General features: G+C 38.3%; 1 non-coding gene across 1 annotated transcript; it reads left to right on the forward strand.

The window, feature by feature from the left end:
* The first annotated feature begins 14,503 nt into the window (after window positions 1-14,503).
* On the forward strand, window positions 14,504-14,575 carry TRNAT-AGU (transfer RNA threonine (anticodon AGU)). Its single transcript has one exon. It is a non-coding gene; the product is annotated as a tRNA-Thr (tRNA).
* The last annotated feature ends 661 nt before the right edge of the window (window positions 14,576-15,236 follow it).

A 15,236-nucleotide genomic window follows, 5' to 3' on the forward strand; every position in this document is an offset into this window, starting at 1 on the left:
AACCAAAAAAGCACACACATCGGAGAGCGAGGTACACCAGCGTTTTCGTCAGGTCATCATTGATCGCTTATCGTATGTTCACTTCTACATTGATGGCTCCAAGACGGATGAATGTGTGGGTGCAAGTGTGAGGTCGATGGAGTGTGCACTCAGATACCGCTTGCCGAACCATACATCTGCATTTTGCGCTGAATTGTTTGCCATTGATCGAGCCATAGACTCTATAATTAATTTAAATCATAGTAAAGCCATAATTTTTTCTGATTCTCTTTCCGCTCTTAAAGCAATAGGCTCTGAATATACAGAGTCCTGTGAATTACAGGGCAATATTATTAGTAAACTAAATTCATGTGGAAAAGATATCATCTTGATCTGGGTGCCTGGCTGGTCATTGATCTGGGTGCCTGGCTGGTGGGTCATTACAATATATACGGCAACAATGAGCAGGCAGACAGCTTGGCTAAGTCGACCTCAGAACTCGAGGAGGCCGTTCCGATCCCTCGGGAGCTGGGGTTCTGCCTTTCCTTGGGGAAGAGATCAATCCATCTTCTGTGGCAGAGTCAGTGGACCAACCTGACCATCAACAAGAAATACAAGCAAGAAGTGGCGGACTGGCCGACCTCGTACCGCAAGAACAGAAGAGAAGAGGTCGTGCTGGCCCGCCTCAGAATGAACTGTACGTACAACCAAACGTTTTCCACCCGTATGCCAACAGTGAAACCAAACCTCTACAAAAGAGCAGCCACTGATAAAATGCAAGAGATACGAACATCATAGAAGGAAATTTTTTGACTATCACGCCAACCAAAACATTTCCTTCAACATCATTAATGTACTCAGGGATAACCCGAGTACTATTGACAAGTTGATGGTCTTCCTCAGAGAAACAGAATTAATCAAGATGATGTAAGGTGGTTCGTGGATTCTCCACTGTGGTAGGGTCGGCTTGGTGTGCGGCTCCTCCTACTTGGGCTGGTCGCATGGTGGTGGGTGGACATGTCCATTCATTAGGCGGTCGGCCTTGGAGGAAGGTGGTCATCCTCCGGGTCGGCTGCGCCATGGTGTTGAGTCGGCGGACCTCCGATTAACTATTCTGTGTGCATATCATGATGGAATCCTGTCCCTAACCTGTCCTATCTTCTCGCATTCTTGGGTCAAATGCAACCGTGGATACTGTGCCCACTGCGTGGTATTTGCCCTCACGTCGGCCCCATACCCACAAATCTTTCATTTCCACTACTTATATTATTGTTTATGTTTATCTATTATCTATTATTGTTTATGTTTATTACTATTACATCAAAATTACACTTTTTTTTTCTATTTTGTTATAGGTGTTTAGGAAAGTTGACATCAGTGATACACTAAATAGTGTTGCAGGCCTAATGACCTTCCTCGTAGGTCGATGACCGTAAAAGACAACAACAAAGTGGCTCCGTGGTGTAGCGGTTAGCACATCTGCCTCATAAACAGTTGGTCCGGGTTCGATTCCCGCCGGGGCCTTTGTTTTCAGTATTTTTTTGTGATCGTAAATACTCGTAGGTAGGTTCTCTCTCTCTCTCTCTCTCTCTCTCTCTCTCTATCAGCCGACAGGCAAGTTGAAGAAATCTGGAATTCATCCTTTAGAAATCTGGTATAGGAAGAGAGGCTATAATGATTGGATCTCTTCTCCCTTAAAACACGTTGACTTCGCAGCGATTTAATCCAAGTGTTCAAAATTCTGAATAAGTTCGATAAAGTAAACGTCGATCATCTTTACGAAACACAAGAAAATGCGGTTACCAGGACAAATGGAATAAAACTCAAAGCTAAATGATGTAGTACGGACGTGGGATAAAGTTTCTTTTCCTATAGGTGTGGTTTAGCACTGGAATAAGTTACCGTCAGACGTAGTGAATGCTTTTCTTTTTCTTTCAAACTATTTACCATTTCCCGCATTATCAAGGTAGCGTTAAGAACAGAGGACTGGGCCTCTGAGGGAACATCCTCACCTGGCCCCATTCTCTGTTCCTTGTTTGTAAAACTGATTTAACTCTACCACTGAACGCGAACTTTTAAATTTAACTGGGCGGCCTCTTATTCCCTGGCTGCCATTCATACTTTGTCCTTTTAAACTGTGTTTATATCGCACTCATTCACTCTTAATTCTAAACTGTGTTTATATCGCTCTCATTCACTCTTAATTTTAAACTGTGTTTATATCGCTCTCATTCACTCTTAATTTTAAACTGTTTATATCGCTCTCATTCACTCTTAATTTTAAACTGTGTTTATATCGCTCTCATTCACTTTAATTTCGATCGTCTCTGATATTTCAGTCGTAAAATTTGTTCATGTTGCCATATTGCTTTAGTTAAGGTTTATGGTTAAACCTAAAGATTCTACAGTGTTTACAGTGACGGAGCCACCTGTATGTTGTACCAGACAACCAGTAATGTATGGTGACTGACGTCTACAGTGACGGAGCCACCTGTATGTTGTACCAGACAACCAGTAATGTATGGTGACTGACGTCTACAGTGAGGGAGCCACCTGTATGTTGTACCAGACAACCAGTAATGTATGGTGTCTGACGTCTACAGTGACGGAGCCACCTGTATGTTGTACCAGACAACCAGTAAAGTATGGTGTCTGACGTCTACAGTGACGGAGGTACCTGTATGTTGTACCAGACAACCAGTAATGTATGGTGTCTGACGTCTACAGTGACGGAGCCACCTGTATGTTGTACCAGACAACCAGTAATGTATGGTGTCTGACGTCTACAGTGACGGAGCCACCTGTATGTTGTACCAGACAACCAGTAATGTATGGTGACTGACGTCTACAGTGACGGAGCCACCTGTATGTTGTACCAGACAACCAGTAATGTATGGTGACTGACGTCTACAGTGAGGGAGCCACCTGTATGTTGTACCAGACAACCAGTAATGTATGGTGTCTGACGTCTACAGTGACGGAGCCACCTGTATGTTGTACCAGACAACCAGTAATGTATGGTGACTGACGTCTATAGTGACGGAGCCACCTGTATGTTGTACCAGACAACCAGTAATGTATGGTGACTGACGTCTACAGTGACGGAGCCACCTGTATGTTGTACCAGACAACCAGTAATGTATGGTGACTGACGTCTACAGTGACGGAGCCACCTGTATGTTGTACCAGACAACCAGTAATGTATGGTGTCTGACGTCTACAGTGACGGAGGTACCTGTATGTTGTACCAGACAACCAGTAATGTATGGTGACTGACGTCTATAGTGAGGGAGCCACCTGTATGTTGTACCAGACAACCAGTAATGTATGGTGACTGACGTCTATAGTGAGGGAGCCACCTGTATGTTGTACCAGACAACCAGTAATGTATGGTGACTGACGTCTACAGTGAGGGAGGCACCTGTATGTTGTACCAGACAACCAGTAATGTATGGTGACTGACGTCTATAGTGAGGGAGCCACCTGTATTTTGTACCAGACAACCAGTAATGTATGGTGACTGACGTCTACAGTGAGGGAGGCACCTGTATGTTGTACCAGACAACCAGTGATGTATGAGGCCCACCTGGAGGTGGATAGACTTTTTATCTCAGATTTTAAGTCTGAATTTTCTAGAACCAATTGTTCTGTTTACCACCAGATGACGCACTCATTGGGTGGGTCTGGGTGTGTGTGTGTGTGTGTGTGTGACACATGAGGTTGGCCACTTGTGTGTTAACGTTAGGTCACAGCAGGAGTTAACTGACGCCTTTCATGATGAGCCACATTACACTCTGGATCCATAATACAACAATACAGTGTATTGTAAACAATAATGTATTTCGCGGGTTTTACTAAAATCATTCATGTGTCAGACAATTGTTATACAACTGACTGCTTGAGTTCTGATAAACATACTTGATATCAGTGACATGCAATAAAGTGTGATATTTGATAGATTGTGTTACAGTTATCCACCTTATTTACCAATAAATGTTATAGTTATCCATTATATCTTCTTCAGTTTTCTTTGAGGAATGATATGTCCAGTGTACATCATATTGTTTTGAGAGTCTTATCATTGTATGTTGATATAAGAGACTTTGTTTATCAGAGCGGAAACAGATTATGAGTAAATATTTTTAGTATTATAACAAATTATGGAAGGACAAAAGATATGTAAGAGACAAGAAAAAGAGATAAGAAGTATTTGTATAGAAACTGGAAGGAACGGCCATAGAGGATGGATGTGATACAAAGTTGTTGGTAAATGTATAATGTAATCTGTACACATGTCAGTCATTTCTAACCCTTATGTTATACAACTGAGGTCAGTGTATATGCCAAATAGTTATCAAGTAAAGTGATATAGAGAGAGATCACTGTATCATGTATAGTATTATTTATGATACGAGAGAGCCATGTTTATTTTTGCTATTATGAATATATCTTTGCAGATTTGTATCTGTGTTTGGTATTTGACCAACGTAACAAGAGGGAAAAGTAGGTAATTAATTACGTCCGTCAGCTGTCAGGAGATGTTAGCCAGATGGTAAGGGAATCTGTGTCTAGCTCAAATCTCTCTGTTAACAGAAGCTGTTATTTCAAAGTTATCTGATCTAATGGGCCTATGGGCTGATTATACACCCTTTAATGTAAGGGGCGGAGGCAGGACGTAACATGGGGGTCCGTCCGAGATTGTGAACTGTGAAACCTGCCACCAGGGAACTGAATATGTGGAAGTCTGCTGTCCAGGATATGAATATGTGTAAACACAGTCCAGGAAGCTGAAATTGTGAAACTATGTAATTCAAGCTGTCCGATGTGTTGTGGGTTAATATTGTACTGTGCTCTCTTAAAATATATGGAGAAGATTTCTCTAAACAAGTCAGTGTAAATGTAGTGTGTTTAAACATGGCAGATAACGTTAAGAAGTTTATTGAAACCCAGGATTTTCTGTACCAGTGTAATAAAGATGAACTGAACCAGGTGGCAGTAAATTACGGAAGTTCTCTGCTGACACATGTCAAAAGTGACATGCAGAGAGAATCAAGTGACCACTTGGTGTCCTTATCAATATTGCAGGAACCTCAAGAAGTTGATAATGGTGAAAAAGCTGCAATAGAGAGATTAAGATTAGAATTTGAGCTTAAGAAAATACAAATATAGGCAGAAAAAGAGAAAATACAGGCTGATAAAGAATTAAGACTTAAGCAATTAGAAATAATGGAAAGAAGAGGTTCAAGAAGAAGAATTGGAGATAAAGATGATAGAGTAAGTCAGTTACCTGAGTTCATACAAGAAGATGATGAGGACTTCTTTATTCAGTTGGAAAAACTTGCAACTACGAAAGAATGGGATGAAATTGACTGGGCTATGTTGGTTCAGAGTAAATTTAAGGTCAAAGTTAGAGAGGCGTATGCATGTCTTAGTTTAATGGAATCAGTAGATTATAAGGCTGTTAAGGAAGCAGTTTCAAAAACTGGAATCGGATGCAGAAGCGTACAGGAGAAGGTTTAGGGAGGTCAAAAAATTAGCGGACGAACTCATCAGGTGATGGCTAGAGAATGTGGAATGACATTTAATTGCTGGTGTAAATCGGGAAAAGTAGAGGCAATGGAAGAGCAGAGATAATGAATCCAGTTGGAACAGTTCAAAGCGGCTTACAACCTGAAGTACATTATGACATATGTAAGAGTGAAGTGAAAAAGTGACGGAAGCAGCCAGGATGGCTGACCAGTTAGAATTAGCTAACAAATATTGTGAGAAAGAAATAACATGGAGACAAAGTATGATAAGACAGAGTGATAGAAGGAATTATGACAAACCTTATAAATATCGACACTATTCAAATGTTCAACAACCCAGTTAACATTATTATGTGGAAGGTTCACAACACTATGAGTCACAAAACAATGCAGGAAATAGATTCCAAAGACATACACAATACAAGTATTCAAGACCTCAGTTTAATCATAACCCTTATGTTAACAGACAGGAATAACCACCAATGAAATGTTTGTGATGTGGAGAATTTGGTCATGGTAAATATCAGTGTCAAAAATCACCAAAGACTATATGATTAAATGTTGCTTGGGAACAGAAACATGATATTAGTAAGGTAAGAAGTGATGAATATAATGTGAGTAAACCCAAATGTGAAATCTATGAAGGAAAAGTTGGAGTTAAAGGTAGTCCTGAGAAGAAAATTTTGATATTGAGGGATACTGGAACAAGTCAGAGTTTATTCTGAACTATGTATTAGAGTGGACAAAGGAGTCTTACTCTGGGGAAGAACTAAACATAAAAGTGTTATGGTTAGACAAGCCGATCCTATTGCATTACATAGATATTGAGAGTGGATTTGTGAGTGGCCATGTAAAGGTTGGGATATGTGAGGAATTTCTTATGCCTGGAGTACACATGCTATTGTGGAATGATTTGACCGACAAATTAGTGCCAGAGCCAATCATGAGCAGTAATCCATTTGATGTAGATACTATTGTAAAAGCTGAACCACATGACAGATAAAATTGTACAGAATCAGACTGATAGTAATGTACAGTGTAGTGAAATGGATTATCCAGCTTGTGTTGTGACCAGGTCAATATCAAAGAGAGGAGAAGTTGATTATGATTTAAGTGAATTATCTAATGAAGAATATGTAACTAGAGATAATTCAGAAGATATTGGGAATGAGAAGAGCACTGTGGAATTAGAAATTGATGTATTTCCAGAATTTTTGGTGGACAAGGAAGAGTTGACACAGTTACAGAAGGGTGATGAGAATATGAAAGAATGTTGGAGTGAAGCTACTAGGAATGGGAATGAGAATGATGTGTCAGTTGGATTTTATGTACAAAATGGTGTGTTTATGAGAAAATGGAGGCCTGCTCATGTTTATGTACAAAATGGTGTGTTTATGAGAAAATGGAGGCCTGCTCATGTTTATGTACAAAATGGTGTGTTTATGAGAAAATGGAGGTCTGCTCATGTTTATGTACAAAATGGTGTGTTTATGAGAAAATGGAGGCCTGCTCATGTTTATGTACAAAATGGTGTGTTTATGAGAAAATGGAGGCCTGCTCATGTTTATGTACAAAATGGTGTGTTTATGAGAAAATGGAGGCCTGCTCATGTTTATGTACAAAATGGTGTGTTTATGAGAAAATGGAGGCCTGCTCATGTTTATGTACAAAATGGTGTGTTTATGAGAAAATGGAGGCCTGCTCATGTTTATGTACAAAATGGTGTGTTTATGAGAAAATGGAGGCCTGCTCATGTTTATGTACAAAATGGTGTGTTCATGAGAAAATGGAGGCCTGCTCATGTTTATGTACAAAATGGTGTGTTTATGAGAAAATGGAGGCCTGCTCATGTTTATGTACAAAATGGTGTGTTTATGAGAAAATGGAGGCCTGCTCATATTCCAGCATCTGATCACTGGGAGGTCAGAAGGCAACTTGTTGTTCCAAAAGAATTATAGGGTACATGTCTCATAGTTCTTGTTTATCCGGAAATTTTGGAGTTAGGACGACAAATAACAGAATATCAACTCATTTTTATTGGCCAAATATGAAGAAAGATGTGTCCCAGTATTGTTAGACTTGTGACTTTGTCAGAGAGTAGGTAAACCCAACCAGACTATACAGTCAGTACCATTGCAGACAATTCCGCCTTTTTGTAAACCTTTTAGCACAATTGTAATTGATTGTGTAGGTCCTCTACCTGAAACACGTAAAGAAAATCAGTATTTATTAACAATAATGTGTACATCTACCAGATTTCCAGAAGCACTACTATTGCGTAGCATCCATTCTAAAAATATTGTAAGAAAGTTAGTGAAATATTTCTCCTGGGTAGGTATGCCTTAAAGTATACAGTCAGACCAGAGAAGTAATTCTACTTTGTGAATGTTCAAGAAAATATTAAGGTGGTTACATATAACACATAAGATGGCAAGTGCTTATCACGTGCAGAACCAAGGAGTTTTGGAGAGATTCCATCAGACTTTGAAAATTACTTTAAGAATGTTATGAGAATGCATTGTCAGTAGACTGGGATGAGAGTCTGCCTTTAGCATTGTTTGCCATTAGAGATACAGTACACGAGTCTACAGGTATAAGTCCATTTGAGTTAGTGTATGGACATGAAATAAGAGGTCCATTGAGTATCTTGAAAGAGAAATGGTTGAGGAAGAGTGATTCTCCTGGATTATTGAAGTATGTATCAGATTTTTAGAGCAGATTGTATAGAGCTAGAGAGGTTGCTACAGAAAATCTGAAAGGGTGTCGAGAAGATATGAAGGTATGGTATGACAAAAAAATCTTGAAGCGGAGAGTTCAAACCAGGTGATCAAGTGTTGGTATTATTGCCTCAGACAAGAAATCCTCTGGGAGCAAGGTTTTATGGTTCCTGGGTTATTGAGAGAAGAGTGGATGATTTGAACTACATTGTGAATACTCCAGAAAGACGCAAGCCAAGCCAATTGTGTCACATAAACATGATAAAACCTTATCATGATCCAAATTTTGCAAAGGATGATGAGGTTACAAATTCGTCTTGTGCATGTGTTATGTCTGATGATGCAGAGGTTGTGGATGGAAGTGAGAATGTAAAGTTTGAGAGGTGTGAAGACAAACTGTAAAAATATTCAGATGTGTAATATAATTTGAAAAAAAAGCTTGATCTTATAGAAACTGAGAGAGGAGATGAGATCATACAAATAATGAATGAGTTTATGTATTAGTTTTCTGATGTTCCTAGGAGAACTGATGTATTACTGCGTGACGTCGAAAGTGACGATGTAATACCTATCAAGCAGCATCCTTATAGAGTGAATCCTAAAATGAGAGAGATAATGAGAAAAGAATTACAGTATGTGCTTGGCAATGATTATCTAATTGAAAAATAGTGATTGTCCTTGGAGTTCACATTGTGTGTTGATAACTAAACCTGATGGTATTTCCTACAGATTTTGTACTGATTTCAGAAAGATAGATAAGATCAATAAAGCTGACTCGTATCCTATTCCAAGAGTAGATGTTTGTATTGATCAGATAGGAGAAGCTGAATTTGTAACTAAGTTAGACTTATTGAAAGGGTATTGGGACGTACCTTTGACTGAGAGAGCAAAGAAAATTTCTGCATTTGTAACTATGGAAGGTTTGTGTCAGTATAAAGTGATGACCTTTGGTATGAAAACAGTGGTAGTACTTTCCAAAGATTAGTAAATCAAGTATTGTGGGATGTTAAAGATTGTTCTGTATATATATATGATATAGTATTGTATTCAGAAACCTGGGAAGAACATTTGTATTTAGTGAGGGAAGTGTTTAATAGGTTGGACAAAGCAAATTTGATGGTAAACCTTGTAAAGAATGAATTTGCTAGAGCAACTGTGGAATATCTAGGTTATGATGTTGGTCAGGAATGTGTAAAACCAGTCACTGCTAAGATAGAAGGTATTATGAAATTTCCAGCACCAACAAATAAGAAAGAATAATTGAGATTTCTGGGTATGACTGGATATTATCGTAGGTTTTGTAAGAACTTTTCAGTCATTGCTTTACCATTAACCAACTTATTATCAAAGAAAGTCAAATTCGTATGGAATTACTAATGTGATGAGGCCTTTAAGAAATTGAAACAGATACTTGTATGTACACCCATACTTTCTGCCACAATTAATGATAGACCATTTAAATTGTATATAGATGCAAGTGATTTTGGGGTTGGTGGAGTTTTAATGCAGGAGAAAGATTATATTGATTTGTTATTTTTCAAAGATGCTTCTGTCCTATCAGAAAAACTGCATTACTATTGAAAAGGAAACATTGGCCTTGATTTTAAGTTTGAATCATTTTGATGTATATTTGAGAGGAGTAGGTAGGCCGATCCAAGTATTTACGGATCACAGTCCCCTTGTATTTTATGCATAAGATGAAAAATGTAAACCAATGTTTAACAAGGTGGAGTCTTTTGTTACAAGTTTATAATTTGATAATTAAGCAGATAAGATGAAAGGATAATGTAAACCAGTTAATCATGAGTCAACTAGTGGCTGACTCATGTCTCTTTTGGGAGGGGGATGTTATAGTTATCTCCCCTATTTATTAATAAATGGTTTAGTTATCCATTATATCTTATTGACTTTTCTTTGAGGAATGATATGCTTGGTTTTCTAAGTTATTTTATCCTGTGTACATCATATTGTTTTGAGGGTCTAATTATTGTATGTTAATATAAAAGATTTTATTATTATTGGGTAAACAGATTATGAGTAAATATTTTCAATATTATTTCAAATCATGGAAGGACAAAACATATGTAAGAGACAAGAGAAAGTGATGTGAAGAATTTGTATAGAAACTGGAAGAAGGCCAAGACTCTCTCAGGAACGGCCATAGAGGAAGGATGTGATACAAAGTTGTTGAGTAAATTAATATTGTAATCTGTACACATCTCAGTCATTTCTAACCCTTATGTTATATAACTGAGGCAGTATATTTGCCAAAGAGTTTTAGTAAAGTAAGACAGAGAGAAATCATTGTATTAAGCATATATTGTATTATTTATGTTACGAGAGAGCCATGTTTATTTTTGCAATGATAAATATATTTCATAACTTTTGACCACTGTGTTTGGTATTTGACCAACGTAACAAGAGGGAAAAGTAGGTAATTAATTACGTCCGTCAGCTGTCAGGAGATGTTAGCCAGATGGTAAGGGAATCTGTGTCTTGCTCAAATCTCTCTGTTAACAGAAGCTGTTATTTCAGAATTATCTGATTTTACACCATTTAATGTAAGGGATGGAGGCTGTACATAGCATTTCTCTTCCTCACCACCACACTACCAACAAACTCCTGCAGAATTCTTCAACTTCCTAATGCCCCCCACCCCAACCTACCAAATAAGAAGGAAGATATCTATAACTTTATGTTCAGCCATCATTAGCTTTGTGTCCAGCCATCATTAGCTTTAATGTTCAGCCATCATTAGCTTTGTGTCCAGCCATCATTAGCTTTATTTTCAGCCATCATTAGCTTTATGTTCAGCCATCATTAGCTTTGTGTCCAGCCATCATTAGCTTAATGTTCAGCCATCATTAGTTTTATGTCCAGCCATCATTAGGTTTATGTCCAGCCATCATTAGCTTTATTTTCAGCCATCATTAGCTTTATGTTCAGCCATCATTAGCTTTGTGTCCAGCCATCATTAGCTTTATAGCTAGCCATCATTAGGTTTATGTTCAGCCATCATTAGCTTTGTGTCCAGCCATCATTAGCTTTATTTTCAGCCATCATTAGCTTTATGTTCGGCCATCATTAGCTTTGTGTCCAGTCATCATTAGCTTAATGTTCAGCCATCATTAGGTTTATGTCCAGCCATCATTAGCTTTATGTTCAGCCATCATTAGCTTAATGTTCAGCCATCATTAGGTTTATGTCCAGCCATCATTAGGTTTATGTCCAGCCATCATTAGCTTTATGTTCAGCCATCATTAGCTTAATGTTCAGCCATCATTAGGTTTATGTTCAGCCATCATTAGGTTTATGTCCATCCATCATTAGCTTTATGTTCAGCCATCATTAGCTTAATGTTCAGCCATCATTAGCTTTATGTCCAGCCATCATTAGCTTTATATTTAGCCATCATTAGGTTTATTTTCAGCCATCATTAGCTTTATGTTCAGCCATCATTAGCTTAATGTTCAGCCATCATTAGGTTTATGTCCAGCCATCATTAGGTTTATGTCCAGCCATCATTAGCTTTATGTCCAGCCATCATTAGGTTTATGTCCAGCCGTCATTAGCTTTATGTCCAGCCATAATTAGCTTTATGTCCAGCCATCATTAGGTTTATGTCCAGCCGTCATTAGCTTTATGTCCAGCCATCATTAGCTTTATGTCCAGCCATCATTAGGTTTATGTCCAGCCGTCATTAGCTTTATGTCCAGCCATCATTAGCTTTATGTCCAGCCATCATTAGGTTTTTGTCCAGCCGTCATTAGCTTTACGTCCAGCCATCATTAGCTTTATGTCCAGCCATCATTAGCTTTATGTCCAGCCATCATTAGCTTTTCTGTTTTTATTCCTTACTTTAAGTATTTAGGTTTAGTGATTTTTAACTGCACATTGCTAGTGTATCCATCCACATTATATGTATCTGGTTATACATCTCATGTAATCTCTGTGTTTGACGTATTGTAAGGATTCAGACTTCATGTTGTTCCTGCCCTTCATTAAACTGGACCAACATACATACATTCCGGCAACCATGTAGCAAATATCGTGATATAAATAATTGGCTGTCTCATAGAGGGTTTTATTATCTTTACCAGTTAATAGCCAGTAAATCCCACGATACACATACATGTTTACCTGTTACAGAGCAGCAAACCGTTGTATGATAAGGTGCCGTGCCAGGCAGGAACATGGCCAATCTCTCAAGAACAAACTACCTGTTAGAAAAGATCACATAAGGAGGAATATTTGTACACGTTGATAAAGTTACAAATATTTTACAATGTAAGTAGCGTGCAACTATCGCTAACTATAGCTGTAATATTACCTGTTCATTCTTGCTACTAACACATGACACCAAGTTGTCTGTTAGTCTTATTACGTACATTAATACACTGTTGTCTTGGCTTTACATCTCTACTAATGATGACACCTAAATCCTTCTCCTGCCTTGATAGTTTTATTTCCACATCTTAAGATGATACTGTAGTTTGCCTGCTATGTGTACACAGTGTAAACATATGTCTACGGTGAATATCACTGGCCATTGTACACTGACGTTGTTCAGCAATGTAGACCCAAGAGTGAACCTTAGACACCATTACGGTAACATGAATTACACTTATACTGAGTCTGAGAACCTATCATTGATTGTCATAGAATCCAGATGCAAAAAATATATTGCTACCGGATTTCTATAGAAAGTACGTGGGACATTGATGTTAAGCAAATTATTTTATACGATAATGAATTAAATCCCATAACTTTTCTGGAGCACAAGGTACAGAAATGTATGTAACATAAAACCGGTAAAATAAACATATCTAACATAAAGATTTCTATTTTGCAGATAACATAAATGTTTTACATGTAGAAATCGGTAATATCTTCAACAACCTAAACATAATACCATCAAATTTTATATTACAAGCTTTTTATCCGGGTTTTACGCATTAAAACGATATTGCCTACAGAAAAGTAATGTAGTTATTATCAGCACAAGGTTTAGAAGGTCTTAAACAAGTTATGAGTTTATATTCTTCAACACTCTAGTAAGGATCATTAAGTATACTGGGAAAAATAGACTTGCATTTTTGAGGCGATGAATGCTTATGAAAAATCATCGACATTTTCCTTAAAAATATTCTTTATGAATTGAAATCAAGTATTTGTCTTGAGAAAATGTTTCTGAATAGCAACAAGACACAGTCAAATCTAACAAGCTAAAGTTCATCAAATGACAAAGAATATATGCGAATCTAACAATCTTATTAACATCATGAAACCAAATATGTTGCACAAATTTTTCAAACCATCAAAAGTAATAAAAGAAGAAGCCATCCGTAGGTAACTTGTTACTCCCGGTGCAAACACTTATAGGCGGAATCCGGTAACACCTCTTGAATAGCATGTGGAAGACAGAGTAGAGTGGCTAGGCTCAGAAGCATGTTCTCCACTTCAACTGACTAATGATATGTTAAGACAACACAAACCACATACATCCATTGTGAGGATGGAATCAGGGATGAAACATCTATAACTAGAAAGGTTAAAGATACAAAGATGATGAAATACCTTTACCCGGGATCAGTAGCACCTGTGGTAATGGACACACCTTTGTAATGCTTGATCACTTACAACTGATCAACTTTAATACGAAAGTCTTAGGTATTGTCCCTCAGGAAAACTTTTTATAAATATTTATAAAACACATATATATGTTAGATATACACTATCTCTAGAATATATCTTTACCTGGGACGTGTAACACTTGTGTGGATAGACACAACTTTGTAATGCATGATCCATTACACGAAATGAACTTCACTAACGAAGAGTTATACAACGCGTTGTTGGAGAACATTAATCAAATACCTATACAGAATTTTTATGTTAGATAAAAGACATTTCTTGATAGTAAACATAAGAAATGATGACGAAAGATAAGAGACGTAGATGTAAATGTTTTGTCAAAAGATCAAATACTACTGCCTTAAACTAGCTCCTTGTATTGCATTTTCTTTTAGATATCCCAAGGAAAATATATTCTGTGGTTTGTTTATATATATGTTTATGTTTTTCACAACTTTTTTATTCTTTAATCTTTTAGGATTCAGGTTTAAGGATCTTGGTTCTGAACAACCATTATAATGCAACACAATACATATTTATCATAAATAAATCATTTATCACAATAACCATTATGTTTGTACCAGATTCTTTAAGTCCTCAATTATGTTTGCTCATAAATAAGAAATTTTTCCGCCACTGACAAGTGGCTCCGTGGTGTAGTGGTTAGCACATCTGTCTAGTAAACAGCTAATCCGGGTTCGATTCCCGGCGGAGCCTTTGTTTTCAGTATTCAGGATCGGAACATATATGACTGTGGTAAACCGTCATCCGACACCACTGACCATCATCATCCAGGCCAACAATCATCCAGCAGTGACACATCCACTCCTGCTGGTGGCTGACCATCATCATCCAGGCCATCATCCAGCAGTGACACATCCACTCCTGCTGGTGGCTGACCATCATCATCCAGGCCAACAATCATCCAGCAGTGACACATCCACTCCTGCTGGTGGCTGACCATCATCATCCAGGCCAACAATCATCCAGCAGTGACACATCCACTCCTGCTCGTGGCTGACCATCATCATCCAGGCCAACAATCATCCAGCAGTGACACATCCACTCCTGCTGGTGGCTGACCATCATCATCCAGGCCAACAATCATCCAGCAGTGACACATCCACTCCTGCTGGTGGCTGACCATCATCATCCAGGCCAACAATCATCCAGCAGTGACACATCCACTCCTGCTGGTGGCTGACCATCATCATCCAGGCCAACAATCATCCAGCAGTGACACGTCCACTCCTGCTGGTGGCTGACCATCATCATCCAGGCCAACAATCATCCAGCAGTGACACATCCACTCCTGCTGGTGGCTGACCATCATCATCCAGGCCAACAATCATCCAGCAGTGACACGTCCGCTCCTGCT

Source organism: Panulirus ornatus, chromosome 9, assembly GCF_036320965.1.
Source record: "Panulirus ornatus isolate Po-2019 chromosome 9, ASM3632096v1, whole genome shotgun sequence".
Taxonomy (NCBI): Eukaryota; Metazoa; Arthropoda; class Malacostraca; order Decapoda; family Palinuridae; genus Panulirus; species Panulirus ornatus.